This window comes from Notamacropus eugenii, chromosome 6, assembly GCF_028372415.1.
Source record: "Notamacropus eugenii isolate mMacEug1 chromosome 6, mMacEug1.pri_v2, whole genome shotgun sequence".
Classification (NCBI taxonomy): domain Eukaryota; kingdom Metazoa; phylum Chordata; class Mammalia; order Diprotodontia; family Macropodidae; genus Notamacropus; species Notamacropus eugenii.
In genome coordinates, this window is record NC_092877.1 from 366,729,753 (window position 1) to 366,736,854 (window position 7,102).

A 7,102-nucleotide genomic window follows, 5' to 3' on the forward strand; every position below is an offset into this window, starting at 1 on the left:
AGGAGACAGAGGGGGAAACTGAGGCAGGCAGGCAGCAGTGACCAGCCCGGGGTCACCTCGCTGGTCAGGGTGGAGCGCGTCCTCGGACCCCCCAGCAATGCCCGCAGTCTCCGCTGTATCCGCCCGGCGTCCCGCGTCCCGAGCTGCCCCCGGGACTGACCCAGCACTTGGGCATGAAGGGTGCCTCGGGCCGGGGTCTGGGGGAAGGGAGGGGCTGCTCAGAGGGGCTGACAGTCCTCCCTCCCCCCGGGCACCTCCTGACCTCCCCGGGCACCTCCTGCCCACCCCCCCCGGGCACCTCCTGACCTCCCCCCGGGCACCTCCTGACCCCCCCCCCCCGGGCACCTCCTGCCCACCCCCCGGGCACCTCCTGCCCACCCCCCCCGGGCACCTCCTGACCCCCCCGGGCACCTCCTGCCCACCCCCCGGGCACCTCCTGACCCCCCCCCCCCCCGCACCTCCTGCCCACCCCCCCGGGCACCTCCTGACCTCCCCGGGCATCTCCTGCCCACCCCCCGGGCACCTCCTGCCCACCCCCCCGGGCACCTCCTGACCTCCCCGGGCACCTCCTGACCTCCCCCCGGGCACCTCCTGCCCCCCCTCCCCCCCGCACCTCCTGCCCACCCCCAAGCGCCCGGCCAGAGCCCAGGCCCGATTTGGAGGTGCTCCCCGGGTATTTTTGGAGCCTGACATCCGAGCCTCAGTCCCCAAGGTAGAGCCCGGGGACAGAACAGCCTTGCCTTCTCTGCCCAGGTCCTAGGACGAGCCTCCGCGGAGGGTCCACATTTAATTAACTGCCCCAGGGAGCTGCCCTACTAAATATTTCTTGGGTTTTTTTAAAGAAAACAAATATTTCCTCATCAAACATCATCGGGGACAAGCTGGTTCTTTTTAAAAAGACTCAAAATGAGAGAATTTATGGTGAGATAATGTCCCCAGTCAGTAATACTTGGCAGCATTTGCACAAAGTTTGCATCAAACAGGGAATGAGTATTGAGTGCCTAGGATGTGCCCTGGCCATCCCTGTGCTAAGCCCTTTTTACAAACATTATCTCCCTGAAAGCCAGGTGCTGGGATTATTCCCATTTATAGCTGGGGAAACTGGAGCTGAAAAAGGTTCAGTGACTTGCCAGATCTAAATCCAAGTGTTCCAGATCCCAGATTCTAATCTCCTTCTAGCAGCCTCAAGGTTTCTGAGAAAGTTGTTTTTGAAAAATCAGAGAAAGTGAATGCATTTTTTTCTCTTTTATCCAAGGAAATACTTGAATCTCACTTCGTAAAACATCTAGTACTCACATGGGCTACACATCCTCATCTTAATATAGTGGGAGTGACAGTGTTCACTCATGTTCAGTTTTCTTGGAAGTCAGTTTTCTTTGTGTTTTGGAGCAGACCTGTGGCTGTGATGGGGCCCTTGGGTGCCTGGGCTTGGGCCCCAATTCTAAAACCACATTTCTCTCTAAAAATCACATTTCTCCCTAGCCTCAAAACACTATTCCAGGCAGTTTCTCCCCAGCCCAAGAACAGCCTGCCCTAGCAACAACCGTCTCCCTTCCTGCTACAGTAGCCAGCTACACCTGTAGAATTTATCAGTCTGAACCAGTTGTGTCCTGGCTGAACTGGCTGTGTGCGGGGTCATAAGGACTTTTACTGCCAATCATATGTATCCTAGACTAGGACATACGCATACTCCCTTACATTTGTCTTGTCTAACAGGACATGGAGAGCAGCAGCCTGGTATTACTTAGCCAGACGATCAGTTGGCTTAGTCAGGTTTCAGGCCTAAAACCACACCTCCATGTGGCATGCGCCCCCCCACTCCCAATTGGTCTCTTTCTTGACGAACTCTGGGTAAAATACCCGTGCAGTAGACACTAGAAATGCATGTTCCTTTAAGAACTAACCACTTCCTTAACCATTCCCTAATCCCACCTTGAATCACCTAGTCAGCAGACTTAGCACATGTTTTTACTATAGAATGTCTTATATAAACTTTGTACCCCGGGAAGGTTGCAGGTTCCCTAAGAACTCTTGTCCATTGAAAAGAGTAATAGATCTTTACCACCTTGACTTCAAGAATGCTTGAGTCCATGAATTCTTTTCCAGATGGCCCATGCAGGGAACTCCAGCCTTAAGGTTCCTCTATCTTTCCAGCCCTCATCAATTGATCCTTGTAGGGAGACCCAGGGAAGGAGCTCACTTTAACCAGGGAGAGGCCCCAGGGGCCTTATGGACTGGTCACTTGCCCAGGGTCAAGCAAGCCTTTAAGTGTCATAGGTGGGACTTGAACTCGGGTCTTTCTGACTCTCAAGCCAACTTGATATCTGCACGCCCAAGTTACTGGAACATTGTTACGTCTCATTCTGGGCCTCTCTCCATTGACATTTTGTAAACTGCAAGGGTCTCTCTAAGTGTGAGCTGCTCTTATCATGAATTGGGGGGTTTAAATTGGGTGGCTGTGAGCCTGCGGTTCTATCTGTGGATGGGCTGGAGCAGGTCCCTAGGAGCTCTAAGAGGCAGAGCCAATTGAGAAGTGTTTAGTGTGAGTATTTACTCTTCAGAAATGTGCACATGCTACCCACCCAGGGCTTGGTTTATTGGTCTGAGAAAGTGAAGACAAAATGTTAATGATGCATGCCAGACGTAAAAGTGTGTCCTGAGCATATTTGGCAGAGCTGGTAGTTAAACATTGCCCTATCTACCCCTGAGTCTCCTCCCCACACCCTCCACCTGCTCTTGTCACTTCCTGCTTGTCACAGAGAGCAGGCTGGGTATTCAGTGACTTGTCCAGAGTGACAGAGCCAGGATGTGTCAGAGGCAGGGTCCAAACCCAGATGAATCCCTGTGATGTTGGGGCTCTGGGAGGCATCACCCCCAAGATCAGCAGACATAGAGATAGACTAAAATGTGCCTAATGAAAGGGTTAGTGATTTAAGGTACTTATTTCTTCAAATGATTGTCATTTAAAATGATCATTCCTAACACAGTCATTTAGTAAAAGAGTGAGGTTGGATGTATCCCCTCAGGATTCTGGTGTCTCCCAGTGTGCCCCCCACAATTAAGTGCCAGTGATTAAGACCTTGGTCCCATATATCCAGGGAGCATTGAACAGCTCTGACAAAGGGATATTCCTGGGAAAATAAGGCAAGGACAGAGGCACCAACATTTACCTCAACCCCTTTGGGTGTCTCTGGGTTCAGCAGGCTCGGACCCACAGCAGTTTCTCCACAGCATCCTCCTCTTTCCTGTTGGCAGCCTGCCCCAGCACGTGGCTCAGCCAACACCCCTCACTTGGTTCAGCCAGTTGCCACAGGAGCCATCACCTAAAGCTCTGGAGGCTCTGTGTTCCAACCTGCCAGAGGTGTTTGCTGTCTCCAGAACTCGGTCACCTCAAAACAGGAAGAAGGGACACAAGAGAGAGGGGACAATTGTTTGTGACCTCAGGTCTGCACCAACCACCCTCCCTCACTTGGACACTCCAGTCACACCCCAGCCCCCTCCTCAGACACCAGCCAGGCTGGAAAGAGCCAGCCCAAGAGTGGCCTTGGCCAGTGGGTGCTCTATGGATGCACCCAGTACCAGCTCCCCAGCCAACCTTAAAGACCCCTCTCCCCTCCAGGATTAGGGACCAGAATCACTTACAGAATGTTTCTGTTGGCTGCAAATCCATAGGCATCCAGTACAATCATGTCTTTTCAGATGCAGGTGTGGAGATTGCATCAAATGCACACTTTCCTCAGTCCCCTTCTGAATAACAATGACTTACCAGCTAGTATTTACATGGTACTTCCAGGTTCACAAAATACTTTATATATATTCAAGATGTACTATTATAATTATAAATATATTATAACATACATATAATATATATATATATATATGAATCAAATGAGACTCTATACAAAGTGGGTGCTACTATTTTACTCGTTTTACATGTGAAGAAACTGAGGTGGAGACAGGTTTGGTGAATTGACCAGTATCACACAGCTAGCTGATACCAGAGACAGAATTTGAATTCAGGTCTTCCTGATTCCAAGTCTAGCTCTCTCTCTACTTTGCCACCTGGCTCCCCACGTTGCTTAAGGTTATTAGCTCTTTTCAAAGTTTTATTTGGGATTTTTTCTCTAAATGCAAAGATTGTAACTCCAATTTGGATTCCTCACTAAATCATTAACTTTGTTGTTTGGATCAGATTAAACTGTAACTGGGAAATACTAAAAAAGATATGGCGGTATGGTAGCTCCTGAGCTACTAAACCCCACTGGTTTAGACTGTGGGTCAGATAACCAAGGCAGTGTCACTGACTTATTGGAAGGTAAAGTAGCTGAGAGGAAATGAACATTTTTGAAAGGGGCTAAGTGTGTAGATCTAATCACGAAGGAACCGTAAAGGAATCCGCCAGGGGCTGCGAGGCGCCAAGGTTCAGTCATCCTGGCATCTGCTGGGAAGAATGTGTGCCAGGCCTAGAGGCCTGAGGGCTACCCGAGTCTTCTTACCTCTATCCCGAGGTCTTCGGTTGGCCAAACCGGATGCTCGTATGAGAGAAAGGACGTTCCAGAGTCGAACAAGGGTTGAGCTTTATTTCAGGGTCTAGTTACAAGTGCAGGGGAATTCTTCCTTAGGAGGGAGCGAAGAATCTCCCAAGGAGGCAAAGATCTTACAATAAGAGATTGGAAGTAGAAGTATAAGTGGGGAGAGAGGGGGAGGGGAGAGAAGAGAGAGGAAAAGCAGAGCCTTGTTGTCCTCACCGCTCCGCGCCCCTCCGCCCAAGAGAACTTTCAGGCTTTCCTGATCCTACTTAAGCTCTCCAGTTGCATAGTTTGCATCTGAATACCGTGCTGTTAGGTGTGCCCAGATCCGGGACAATCTCGAGGGCAGGGAGAGCTCTCTCCCATCACGTTTCTCACGGGAAGAGGCGGAAATACACGAGATAGCTCGGTTCACCTCGATTCCCAGTTGTTTCCTGGGGGGGGGTCTCGTGAGAACTCTAAGATTTAGAAGTTCCCACCTTTACCCGCCTGAGACTGTCCACCTGGAATTGAGCTTCCATCCCCAACAAATGTGGACATCGAAAGTGGGGATTTTCTGCAGGAACAGTTTAGGGTCACAGTTTCTCCAAAGGCAATCCAGCCTATTGTGTCTCCCTTATTCAGACAATCAATCTATCTGTCAACAAGCTTCCTCTGGGCTTACCATGTACCAGCCACTGGCCTGAGAACTCAGAATACAAAGGAAAAGCAAATGGAACCAGCCCACAAGTTTCCGTTCTGGGCGCATGGCATGGTTCACCCAGTCTAGACAATGCCCATTCTCCATCCATTTCTCATTGAGGGTTTTCCCCTCGTGTACAGTTAGGGCAAATTCTTTTCAGTAGTTGTGGATCTCATTAAAGGGAAGTGCAAGTGACCCAAAGGGCATTGGAGAGATACCTGGGCAGCCTGGGTCACTGTGGGGAAGTAGAGCTAGACTTGGAGTCAGAAAGGCGTGAGTTCAAATCCAGCCTCAGATACTTCCTAGATATGTGACCCTGGGCAAGTCTCGTCTGTTTGTCTCAGTTTCCTCAACTGTAAAAGAGGGGCATTACTTTTCCCTACCTCTCATGTTATTTGTGAGGATCAAATGAGACAGTAATGACAACACAATGCCTGGCACGTTGGTTTTGGTTTAGTCATTTTCAGCTGTGGATGATTCTTTATGATCCTATTTGGGATTTTCTTGGTAAAGATACAGTAGTGGTTTGCCGTTTCCTTTGCCGCTTAATTTTACAGATGAGGAAACTGAGGCAAACAGGGTGAAGTAACTTGCCCAGGGTCGCACAGCTAGTAAGTGTCTGAGGCCAGATTTGAGCCATGTCTGGCATTCTATCCACAGTGCCACCTAGCTGCCCTTGTCTGGCACATAGTAGAACTTAATAAATTATTACTCCATCTCTTTCTAAATCTAACCCAGCTCTTATCAATCTATGACTTATTTGATCTAATGCAAAGGGAGGTGCTTGGAACCAAGACAACAAAATACACGGTGAGCACAGTAACGAAAACAAACCAACCTCCCAAGAGTTGAGAAGATATGTCTCCTCAGTGTGCAATACTGCGAGCCCTGCAGTTGGTCAGTGTGCTTGATGGTTTTGCTAAAAATTTCCCCCCTTTTTAAAAAAAGTATTATAATGCATGGGGAAATGGAGGTGATTTCAGAAATAAAATTCTTTTTAAAACCCCTTTTGCTGAAGTACACTCCTGTAAAGTCTTCCCCCAGTGCCTTACTGTGTGATGTAGGTGACCAGGGAGGTCAAAGGCTGGGCCAGGGAAACACTAGCCCTTTCAGCTGCTTGAGGGCCCACCCTTCCAGGAGAAAAAGTGATCCTGAACCTCACAAAAGATGAACGAAATAGAGGTTAGAATGTCTTCTGTTCTGTCTTAAGAAAAGGAAAAGGGAAGGGAAGAGAACAGAAAGAAGGGAAGGGGAGGGAAGGGATGAGAAAGGAAGGGAAGGGAATGAAGGGAAGGGAAGGGAAGGGAATGGAAAGATGGAAGGGAAGGAAAGGGAAGGGAAGGAGAAGGAACAGAAGGGAGGAGAGGGACAGGAAGGGAATTAATCTTTAAAGACCAAACCATGAATCAAGGAAGAATCTTCTGTCCCAGGCTGTGTCTCACTCCAGGCACAAGGCATTAAGCCACTTGCCATGATGGTCCTCCATCACCACCCTCTTATTCAATGGCTTACATTCATGAAGCTGTGCTAACATACAGAGGTGGTCAAGGAATTGTAGGTTCAGAAAGCAAGATGGGGGCTGTGATGGGAGAGGCAGCATGGCACAAGGATGCCAGCATAATATACTGGATGGAAGAGCAGGGTTCCAATCCTCCTCTGGGTATTTACTTACCTCTTTGAGCCCGGACAGATCATAATGTCTTAGAACCTCCAAAGGTGTGAAAAATGGGAATAATTACTCACCTACAGACCTCTCAAGTCTCTTGTGAGGATGGAAAGTGCTTTGCAAACCTTGAAAAACAGTATTCATGTTGACCCCTATGGTTGGGTACCGTGAGGGAGGGTGGATGGTAGGCGGGGGTAGGGGGGACACAACATAAAACAACCGGAC

At 49.3% G+C, this 7,102-nt stretch overlaps 1 long non-coding RNA gene across 1 annotated transcript; it reads left to right on the forward strand.

The window, feature by feature from the left end:
• The first annotated feature begins 608 nt into the window (after positions 1 to 608).
• LOC140511796 (uncharacterized) lies at positions 609 to 1,358 on the forward strand. The gene is made up of 2 exons (XR_011969675.1): positions 609 to 921; positions 1,256 to 1,358. It is a non-coding gene; the product is annotated as an uncharacterized lncRNA (long non-coding RNA).
• Positions 1,359 to 7,102: the final 5,744 nt, after the last annotated feature.